This window comes from Gorilla gorilla, chromosome 5 (genome assembly GCF_029281585.2).
Source record: "Gorilla gorilla gorilla isolate KB3781 chromosome 5, NHGRI_mGorGor1-v2.1_pri, whole genome shotgun sequence".
Taxonomy (NCBI): Eukaryota; Metazoa; Chordata; class Mammalia; order Primates; family Hominidae; genus Gorilla; species Gorilla gorilla.
Genome location: NC_073229.2, coordinates 109,975,066 through 109,987,489, shown reverse-complemented (window position 1 = coordinate 109,987,489; position 12,424 = coordinate 109,975,066). Strand labels below are relative to the sequence as shown.

At 37.1% G+C, this 12,424-nt stretch overlaps 1 pseudogene; it reads right to left on the bottom strand.

The window, feature by feature from the left end:
- Positions 1 to 1,673: 1,673 nt before the first annotated feature.
- The window catches only part of LOC101152038 (heat shock protein HSP 90-alpha A2-like), an 85,576-nt pseudogene continuing 74,825 nt past the window's right edge, over positions 1,674 to 12,424 (bottom strand).

Genomic DNA, 12,424 nt, shown 5'->3' with positions numbered 1-12,424 from the left:
TCCATATTAGTGGGATAGAGGCTTAATAGAAATAACTGTTACACTATCTGATACACATAAAGTCCTGTTCATTTTAACCCCAAACTCTGGTAATACATGAAAAATATCTGAACAAAAAAGATGGCAGTGAGGATGAATGAAGAATATTCAAGAATTTAATTGGATACAGGAAATGTGGAAAAGAGAGAATTCTAGATGATTTCAAGGTTTCAAATGTGTATTTTATACTTGATACTGGTTTACTGTGTTAATCACTGTGTGCCCTGACCTCTATCAGAGCTCACCATTCAGTGGAGCTGCTATATATGAATCTCCAGATAGGGTGGGAAGGAAGTGGGGAAGGCAAATAATTTATGTTCCCCCACCAAATTTACCATCTCTTTGAGGGTTGGATACTCCAAGGATTGTTACTCCCCACATAAAACTCTTGCCCAAGGTGGACACTATAGCTTAATTGGGAAAAGTCTGGAATGAGGCTTCAGTAGTGAATCAGATGTAACAATAACTAAACTAAAAAATCTAACTACAAGAGGCAAGTGAATATCTAGAACTGGGAGAATTCAATGCATTCTGAGTCCATGTGGTAGGTGCCAGCTTGGTGACCCTGTCTACCTTCATCCCTTCAACAAAAAACTTTTTGCCTAAATATCTACTCTCCTTGAATTCTCAAAACTCCCTTTTCTACCTGCTGTAGGTTTGCCTTGCATGCACTGACTTTCTATTAAGGACCCACTACCTGTCTTTACAACGTTAATGGGAGATCCTATCTACAGGGGTGTGTCCATACTTTATAATCTCGACCAGCTAATTAATGTCAGAATATATCACAATCCACCTTATATCTATACAAGACATAGATGCATACAATACCAAAGAACAGAAATAGTTTCTTTATAGTGTGCTGATTCAAAGCAGAGAAAAGGAAGCATAAATTTTTGCTGTTTTTGAGACAGTCTCACTTTGTAACCCAGGCTGGAGTGCAGGGTGCAATCATGGCTCACTGCAGCCTCAATCTGCCAGGCTCAAGCAATCCGCCCACCTTAGCCATCCAAGTAGCTGGGACTACAGGTACTTACCACCACATCCAGTGAATTTTTTTGATTTTCTGCAGAGACAGAGTCTCACTATGTTGCCCAGGCTGGTTTCAAACTCCTGGACTTAAGTAATCCTCCTGCTTTGCCTTTCCAAAGTGCTGGGATTATAGGCATGAGCCACTGCACCCACCCTGGGAAAGATAGCTCTTCTCAGGCATGTTAAGAAGAATAAGACACAAAGACGGCTGGGCACGGTGGCTCACGCCTGTAATCTTAGCACTTTGGGAGGCCAAGGCGGGCGGATCACGAGGTCAGGAAATCGAGACCATCCTGGCTAACACGGTGAAACCCCATCTCTACTAAAAATACAAAAAATTAGCCGGGCCTGGTGGCAGGCGCCTGTAGTCCCAGCTACTGCGGAGGCTGAGGTGTGAGAATGGCGTGAACCCGAAAGGCGGAGCTTGCAGTGAGCCGAGATCACGCCACTGCACTCCAGCCTCGGCGACAGAGTGAGAGTCCATCTCAAAACAAAAACAAAAAGAAGAAGAAGAAGAAGACACAAAGACTTGAGACACCAATTGAGGTAAAAGACGATCCAAGTTCATGAAGAAAAATGTGACCAAATTTTGAAATAGAACTAGGTATTTATTAAGGTGGTGTCAAGTTGAACATGCTAACCAGGTTTCTTATTCATGTGTTTGATCAAGCAAACTGGAATCACTGCGCACTGAGAGAAGTAGGTGTAGGTATGTGAGGTGGTGCACTTCTGACTTTCTTATTCTGCATCTTCCCAAACACACAGCTGTGGCCTGAGAGCAGATGGAGAACTTCAGAACGTAATATTCATTATAAAAGGTTGATCTGTGCCCTCTTCATTTTTTCTGCCTTCAAACAAGAATCACAATATAACGCCCCACAGACCTTAAGAGAAGAAAATCACAGACAATAACTGCATTCAGGTTGATCATAGGAACAGAGGCAAATTCCACCACATTTACATTAGACATTAATCATTTTAACTGCATAATGTCATTTGATGTAATTTTTCTTGTATAGTGGTCTGTTTGCCATTCAACCAAAAGATAATTTACATTAAATTACCCCCTAGAGGCGGTCAGAAAAAGAAACTGAGTTGTCAAGAAATAGTAAAGTCCAAATGAAACACTAGTAAATAGAAAATGCAGAAATGGATAATATAATCTTTACTATTTACATATTCCCCTTTTTCTGAGCCAAGAATGGATGTAGGATTTTCTAATCATCTATTCTAAGTGTCTACTCAAATTGCTGAAATACAGTTTTTTTTTTAACCTGTACAAAAAAAAGAATTTCCTTCTGGTAAATGTATATGGCTTAGCAGTTCCCTACAAATGAGATCACAGAGCATAAATACAGACAAAAATACTTTTAAGAACATTTGATTTTCCCAGAAATAACTAACAATTTCTAAATGTGCATTTGATTTAACAACCTGTTATATTGGTTTGATTTTTTTTATTGCAATGAGGATATCAAACATGGTTTGATTTTGTTGATGTTGTTGTTACAGGTTTTAAAATTCTGTTTCTATATCATTAAGAAACTTTTGTGCGTCACTTGACTATACCCACCGACCTCATTTAAAAAAATGGCTTTAAATCAAGGAAAACAGGAAAGATCCAGAAAAGGTGTTGATGCCCTGCTTTGTATGACATGCATAATGCAGCTGGAATTTTCCATTCCCACATAAAAGCCCAATGCTATCCTCACACCCTAGTGACAGTTCTAAGGGAAAGGAAAGAACCAGTTTAATAATTACTGAAAGCAGTGAGCCCACCATGCTGTTCATGACAATTGAGTACAGGAAGTAGCCTGCAGAGGAAAATGGGTTTGGCTCGATTGCCTTTATCAATATTTTCAATCAAACAGTGGTTTCATGTTCTTAAATAGATAGATAGATAGATAGATAGATAGATAGATAGATAGACAGACAGACAGACAGACAGACAGACAGAGAGATGCCGGGTATGAAATAGGAGTTTGAAAGCTCAAACTAAAATAAAAAGTGATTCAGAGAAAGCAGCACAAAGCTGATTTGAACATGATGAATATTTAGAATCTAGAAAAAAAATAAGCCTCAGAGTTAATGAGCTGGGAAAAAGGAACAAGACTGGTAATTGACCATCGTTGGGATAATGATTAATGTATATAAAAATGTGAATAACTAAGAGAAAACTATTCTCTTCTTTTAAGGCAAAATGATTTCCTTATGCTTAAAATGAGGCCCCTAAAATTAACCACTTAAGGAACAACACTTTTTTTTGAGACAGGGTCTCACTGTGTCACCCAGGCTGTAGTACAGTGGCATGATCATAGCTCATTGCAGCCTCCAAAACCCAGGCTCCAGCCATTCTCCCACCTCTACCTCCCAAGTAGCAGAACCACAGGCCCATGCCACCACATCCAGCTAATTTTTTATTTGTTTGTGGAGTTGGGGGTCTCTTTATATTGCCCAAGATGGTCTCAAGTTCCTGGACTCAAGTGATCCACCCACCTCGGCCTCCCAAAGTGCTGGGTTTATAGGTGCAAGCCACCACACCTAGCCACAACACTTCTTTAAACATAAAAAACTCCTACACGTTAATTAAGGCTTGTATTCTATTGCGTTTCTACACAAGTATGTCAGACACCTTAATAAATTTGTAAGATCAATTGCTTACCTGCATAGTCTGAATCTGTCAGTTGGTGTCACATGACTAACACACATCATTTAGTACAACTATAAGAAACATGCAAGTAAAACACCATGAATAATTTTAAATGAAAGGTACATTCTGAAAATATTCAATTTAGATAACTTCGAATTACAAAGAACACAAATTAATGCATTTTCTTACATCTTTTCAACTTCTAGATTTTGCTCAGATTAGGATTTGATAAACTGCAAAAGCTTTCAGTACTCCTATTTTATCTGAGGCCTTATTAATAACCTAATTGTGAATTGTTTAAGGGATACCTGGAAACCCATCCTAATAAAGATTTCTTTGCAACTTTCTGCCATTATTCCTGAGAACTCCTTAATACGAAGCTGCTACTTTGACTTTACAAAGGATTTTTGAGCTTCCCTACAATGACAAAATATTTGTGGTTTTTTTAAAAACAAAGGATCATTTTACACTCATGCTACATGTCAGTGGCAGTTTTGACCTGGTATTCTATTCCATATCATGTCTGACCCGGGCTAATGGAACAGTCTTCATCTCAAACATTGCCAGTTACTGTGGCAGAGAAGAAAAAGTTCTAGAGGGCCCTACCCTGCCTATTAAATGCCCTGACCTCAAAATGAGACACATATTTCTGTTCACAACTCATCACATGGCCCTATCCAGCCATAAAAGAGTCAAGAAAGGCAATCCCACCCAGGGGGGAAGAAATGTAAATATTTGAGGAAAAACATTTATGACTCCTAGAGATGCATCATCAGTTTTTTGCTATTACAAACAATTCTGCAAAGAATAACCTTGTACATCTATCATTTTGCAAGTATATCTGTAAAATGAATTCCTAAAAACGGGATTGATCCACCTAATGCTGTACCTATTTGTAATTTTGTCAAAGTTGCTATATATAGAAATCTCAACAATCTATTTAAAATTTGACTTGTAAAACTTCAAATTATGCACGAAATTTTTTGAATAACTTAAATAAATCTCAACCAATTTATAAGCTGTATACAGAAATAACTGTATTATGTTGCCATTTATGAAAAATATCACAGGAGTACTGGAATGGACACTATGAGTTAGAGTTGTTCAGAGCTGGGAGGGATTACATCCAGCTAAAATGATTCAACAAGGATTCATGCAGGAAGTCAGGCCTTAAGGGATACATCATTCTCTACCTTACATCCCCTGATATTCCTTTCCCTAAATACCTATACCTATTAAGAACAAGGACTTTAAAGCCAGAGCACCTGAATTTAAATCTCAGCTCCACCACTTACTAGAATCATCTTTGGCAACTTACTTATACTCTGATTTACCACCATATTCTTTCATAAATCCTTGAAATTTTTCTTTGGTAATCTTAAATTATTGCTTTCTATGCCATCTTGTAATGGAAACCAGTGTTACAAATAGCCGTAGCCAATCTCTGACTTTCTCAGCTACCTGAAGTCCAACAAATAGCTGACTTCATGGTCACCCCCTTACTTGCTTATGATTGGAAGGGTGATTATTTCACAGGCTTGGAATGACTAGTGAATAAATAGCCAGAGGCATTTTTAATGAAGGGCTTCCAGTTCTGCAGAAACTATAAAATTAAACTTCCATCCTCTCAAAAATAAACTATCTAACTTGTAAGGTCCAGGACCTCAGCCCCGAAAGCCATTTTTTGGCCACAGTGCAAAAGTCAGATGTTAGAGCTATCAGTAACTTTACACCTGATATCAAAAGATAGGCTGTGTAGGGTAAAACACCAACAGTCTGTTAAAGCCTACGAGCTGATACATGTTGTATAACTCAGATAATTCACTTTATGTTAAGAACAAATATGTTTTTACTTAAAGGATTGATATTGGAACTTGGTGTTTTCTTCATTTTATATGGGTGTGTGCACAGATGTGTGTGTACATATGTGTGTATACATATATATATGTCTTTTTAAAATATATGCATATATAACATGTCTTTTTTAATATGTTTCTCCTTTTGAGAGTCTAAAAAGTGATTTAATTAAATTGAATTTCTTACTGACATAAAGAAATCGATTTATCAAATTTCATAGATATAGAGCACATAAAATTACCCTTAAACAGATTGATACACAGAAATAATCACTTTAGTTTGGTGCTATTTTATCTGAACTCATAAATAATATCAATATTTCAACTTAAAGTAGTTTGCGATTTTTCCTCCCAGTAAACCTTATTATTATTTTTAAAATTTCTTTTATGTTTATTTCCATGTTTATGTCAGTCAGGAAACAGAAAGCAAACCAGCAATTTGAACAGGAAAAATATACAGAATTGTTAACTAGTATGTATTGGTTATCTATCGCTGTTACAAATTGTCCCAAAATTAAGCAGCCTAAAACAACAGACATTTATTTATCTCACACTTTCTGTCTGTCAGGACCCTGGGAGAGGCTCAGCTAAGTGGATCTGGCTCAGAGTCTCTCATGAGGTTACCTCATGAGGTGAACTTGTTCAAGGAAAACAAACCCATAGTCTACAGAAGAGGCACAAGATCAGTGGTTGCTTCCTAGTTCCTCAACAGCTGGGCCATACACAGAGCCAGACTTCATAGGCCCCAGTTCCCCAAATGTGACCTTTCTGCCATATATAACCCTGAGGGGAGAGAAGTCGAATCCAGTCTTTGCTCCCATCACCTTTTCCTCAGAACACAACCCCTTCCAGGTGATGTGACTTACCCAGGCAGCACACAATTTAAGTGAGCAAGCTTTCATCCACAAAAGAATGTAAATTAGTACAATGTCTATGGAAAACAGCATGGAAATTTCACAAGGAACTAAAAATAGAACTACCATTCAACCCAGCAATCCCAGTGCTGGGTATCTACCCAAAGGAAAAAAAATCAATGTATCAGAAAGCTACCTGCACTCATGTGTTTATCACAGCACTACTCACAATAGCAAAGATACAGGATCAACTTAAGTGTCCATCAATGGATGATTAGAAAAGAAAATGTGGTATATACACACAATGGAATATTATTCAGCCAAAAAAAATGAAACCATGTTTTTTGTAGCAACATGGATAGAACTATTAATAAAAGTAATTATGTTAAGTGAAACAAGCTAGACACAGAAAGTGCAATATCACATGTTCTCACTCATAAGTGGGTACTAAAAATGTGTATATGTGGATGTAGAAAGTGAAATGACAGACAATGGAGACTTGGAAAGGGGAGGGAGTGGGCTGGGGGTAGATGATGGGAAATTACTTAATGGGTACAATATATGTTATTCAGGTGATGGATATTCTAAAAGTCCTTACTTGACCACTACACAATCTATGCATGTAACAAAATTGCATTTGTACCCCATAAATTTGTGCAAATTTTAACAAGTTATGTGAATGCAGGCAACTCTCTTTTTTTCTTATTTTCATCTGTGTAAACACCTGGAGAGACAATTCTTTATTGTATGATACTGTTCTTGAATTACATGACATTAGCATACTGGTCCCTCCTCCACAAAATTCCAGTAACACCCTCAATCATTGTGATAAGCACAAAAGTCTCCATTAATTTTCAGTCTATCCCCCACAGGAGGCAGTACTGCCTCACTGAGAGCCATTATTCCGGAGTTTAGTAAGAGGGCACCCAATACAGCCTTAGGGGCTTAAGAAAGACTGGTGGATAGTTATATCTAAACTGAGCCAGTAGGAATTGAGCATGTGCTAACAGGACCAAATGGTACAAAGGGTTGAAGATAAAAGATTGCACAGCATATTCATGGTGCTGCATATATTTCAGTATCGCTGGGACATCAAATCATAGCAATATTTACTCTGCTACAAAAAGAAAAATGTAGAAAAAGAATCAGGCCAGAAAGTCAAGTTTGACTGGTACATAAGGAAGAAGTTTCCGACCGCCTTCCAAAAATTGGCACATAATATTAAGCCATAAAAAGCAATGTTGCACAATTCTCAACTTTAAAATTTTATAAGAGGACATCAACAAGAAACTGACCTTTCAGATTTAAAAATTATTTGAGTTTCTCATTGAATTAAAACAGCAGAGAGTGGCCAGTCAAAGTTAATATTATCATCTTTCTTCCTATCTCAGATGGCATTAGACTCACCACCTCTCTCATCTCTAGGGTGAAAGTTCTCTGCTCTTTTCATTAAGGCTGCTCTCTGAACCTCAGACTATAGACAAGAGTTCACAAACTGTCAGCTTGCTGCATCTGACCCACAGACAGTTTTGCTCTCCCCATAGTGTTATCTACTCTGTGCAGGTTTTTAAATTTTAATTAGTTGCCAACACATAAAAAGCTGGATTTCCAGCTTCTCTGGGGATATCAGAAGATCTGGCAACAGTAGGTCTGCATGTCAGCAGTCAGCCAGAGCTGAGGAGGAGCTGGACATGTTAGACAGGGCACATGCACTCCAGTGTTCCACACACCAGCCCCCAACCTCCCACTAATACTCAACACTAGATCTGGTGTAGGTTGTCATTCCTCATCTGATTATGCAGTGTTTTTCTTACACCTTGTGTAGTGGGTTGAATAGTAGCCCTCAAAAAGATATGTCCATGTCCAGTTTCTAGAACTTGCAGATTATCCTCTTTGGTAAAAGAATCTCTGCATATGTAACTTAAGTGAGAGCTCAATCTTGAGATGAAGAGATAGCGTGAATTATCCAGGTGAGCCCTAAATTCAATGTTGAATGTCCTTATAAGAGAGAGACACACAGAAGAGACAGGCAGAAAAGGAGAAGACAGACAGAGGACCAGTGATATGAAGACAGGGGCAGAGACCGGAGTAAGGTGGCCACATGCCAAGGAAGCCAGGAACTGGCTGTAAGCCACCAGAAGTGGAAGAGACAAGGAAGGATTTTTCCCCTAGAGCCTTGGGAGCCTGTGAGGGAGTGCAGCCCTGCTGAAACATTTATTTTGGACTTCTGGCCTCCAGAATTGTCAGAGTACATTTCTGTCATTTTAAGCCATTTAACATGTGGTGCTTTGTTATAGCATCCCCAGGATGTCTCATAGATAATGGCAGAAGTTAGAACTAATGATAAAAAAATGTGAATGACAAGCACCTAATTAAAATTTAAAAGTATAGATAATATATCCAAAAGAATTAATTTAGTAAGAGAAAAAATGGAAGAGATGTGACCCAAGTGATAGGCATAAGGACTATCCATTATTAGGAAGTATAGGAAGATAATGAGGATATGGCCAAGGACTGGGGAAATAAGAGAATACAGTCATTTTTGTTGAGTGCTGACACAGTACAGAATGGGAATGAAAACAGCATGTAAATGTGTTCCAGTGTGATCAATATGTTCAAGATGTATTAACTACTCATCTCAAGAATTTGCCACCAAAGGGAAAAAAAAACTCAAGATGTCTGAAAATGGCAGTAGTTTAGCAGGGATGAGTGGTATGTTTGCTTTGGCTTCTTGTTTTGTTTTGAAATTTCTCTTTCTTTTTTAAATATAGGGAAAATATGGTTGAAGGGAGTAAAAAAATTTTCCTGCCTCTCTATTCTATTTTTTATTATGAGAGTTTACGATAAATATTGATAAATGTAAGACTAATAATTGAATTCTGACTATAAAAATAATAGATTTTATTATACCTTTCAAATTATTGGTATACAGTTAGTGCAATTGCTAATAGTTATTAGCAAATGTGTCATTGAACTGAATGTGTCATTATTTACCAATTCAACATTATATATTATTTGCCTATTACATTCACCGATATAAATGCCAATAGACATTCAAAGGCAGTTAAACTGAGCTGTATAATTTTTACTTACTACTTATAATTAGGGAAAATATCCACATAGTACATAATATCCTTTGTTCCTCAAGGCAGAAAATACTATGGAAAGATTTGGAAAAGGACTATCACTTCTAGCTAGTACTGAAGTTATAAAAGTACATTAATCACTGAATCATAATTTAGCATTTACAGGTATTAACTTTAATTTTAATAGCAATGTATGTATATTTGACATCAGTAATAATAGCTAACATCTACTAAGTTTTCACTATGTTTTGGGCCACACACAAATTAAATCATTTAATCCTTCATAATAATTCTGACAGGTAGGTATAATTATCATTCCCATTTTACAGATGAGGAACTTAAAGCACAGAGAAGTCAGGTGTATTACCTAAGTCAGAAAGCTAAATCCAGGCAGTCTGGCTACAGAGTCTGCACAAACAGCCACAAATACCTAAAATGCAAATCTTAAATGAAAATATAATAACTTTCATTTACTCAAATACAACAGCTGTATATAGATCCAGGCACTGGAATTTCCATGTTATCTGATATGACCAAGTGACTGGGATATCAGAATTAAAATATGCATTGAAATTAGAATACATGAAATGAAGTCACAGTTATTTTAATGTGTTTATAATTCATTACTTTTTTAATATGTTGACAACTCACCTTTTTATATAAAGAAAGCAAGAAGAGTTTCAAAGAAATAGAACCGCCATGAATATAGTGTATTAAGACATGTATTTAATTACACTGTAGATTCACCACTCAATGCCCAGCAATAATATATTATCAGACTTTACCATACATGGGTTACCCGTAAAATGGGTTCCTGTTCATTGGTGACAGTAAACATATCAGTGCATCCAAACACACACACACGGAGAGAGAGAGAAAGATAGAAATCTATTGATCTTGCATAATATAATTATATAAATTTATTTCTCATGGAGGAAAATATAGTGTGCATGGAAACCCTTCCACTGTATTTGATGAGATTTAAATTCTGCCAACTGACAAGCATTCACAGTTCAGGAGACTCATTAATTCAGCCTGAGGGTAGGATTTGGCTCTGTGTATTTTAAATAGCATCCCAAGGGATTATTGTCCTCATAAATGTACAGTGTGAGAGCAATTTTAACTTTGTAATTGTATCTAGCATGTGGTGATCCATTATTATCCTCTGAAAGCAGGCATCTGCTACTTAGCTTTTAAGACTTTTGACAAAACTGATTACAAAATTGTGAACATTAATATAATAGCTTTTATCAAACATTCAAATAATTGCAATTACTAAGATTAATGCTACAGCTAATAGCAATTAGCAGTAAAATAAATACTAAAACAGAAAGAGGAGGAATGTCACAGTTTGTAAGACCAATTAGCTGTCAAGTCTACTGATTCTGCTTTTACCATCTCTATCACACTCCTGCTTCCCTCTCCATTCCCTCTGCCACCTCTCTCACTCAGAGTCCAGCAACTCAAAACTGCCCATTTGGAAAAGTATACTGGTCATATAATTAACTCCTGTAACATACCACCTACATACCACCTTTCCTTGCTGCAATCCATTCATACATAATTCCCAGTGACCTTCCAGAGCCCCCCGCTCCAATTATGTTACTCTCCTACACAAACCCTTCCCCATTGCTTACAGAATGAACACCATGTTCTCCAGTAATCGTACAAGTACTCCAAAGACTGACCCTAATAGAAATCACAACCTTGTTTTCCACACTTGCTCTTCCCTTGTCCTTCAATCAAAACAACTTCCTCTTCTCCACATGCACTCTAAGCTTTCCATCTCTAAATCTTGCTTATAATAACATATTATTCAGAATGTCTTTTCCTCTCCATCTCTGAAGTGCCTACTTTGTATAAACCCAACTCAAATTTGACCTTCTGAAAGACTTCCTTGAGATCACCATATAATACTATTTTTTGCCCCTAAACACTCATAGCATTTTACATCTGGCTTTCCTACAAAAATTTGCCACTTTCTATTTTGTATTATTATTTACATATAAAAATAACCTACTCCAAAGATGAGAAATTTTATCTTATACATGCCTTAACCCCACAAATGTTTACTGAGTACCAACTATCTCTCTGACAGACACAGTTATTGGTGCTGAAGACACTATAACAAAACATACAATTTCCACCCTATGGAGCTTAGAGATGAGTACTATGAAAAAATTAAAACAAGGTAATTGGATAGAGAGTTTGCTGGGTAATTACATGTCTATTTTAAATAGGAGAACAGAATGCAGAAACGTCAAAAATGAGGGGACCCTGAATGCAAACATCTGAGGTCTGAGAAGAGAGAATCAGAATCACAGAAGTCTCTGAGGCAGAATTAAGCTTGGCATGTTTGAGAATGCAAGAGTGTCAGTGTGGCTGGACTACAGTGAGCAAAGGGAAGAGTGGTGGGGATGAAGACTGAGGTGAGCAAGGGCAAGTCACAGAGGCCACAGAGAGGATTCGGGATTTTATTCAAAGCACGACAGGAACCCAATTAAGGCTTTAGCTGAAGAGTGATATAATCTGGTTTAGATATTTATTACTTCCATTTGTCCTGTGTGCAAAACTGTGTGCACACAAGACTAGGGAGAAACCCAGTCTCTGGCTTAGCCAAGGTTTAAATTAATAAAAATGAAGATGAAAATAAGTTGTCAGATTTAGGATGTATTTTAGAAACCCAACTGATAATTTGCCAACAAATTGGATGCAGAGAGTAAGAGGGAGACTCAAGAACACCTCTAAGATTTTTACCCTGATCAATGGGATAGGTGAAAGTACATTAATGGAGATTGAGAATCCTGGTGGAGGTACAAGTTTAGGGGTACTGAAGAGTGCTTTTGGACATGTGAATTCTTAGAACCCTACTAGATTCTCCAAATGGAGACATAAAACATAATTGAA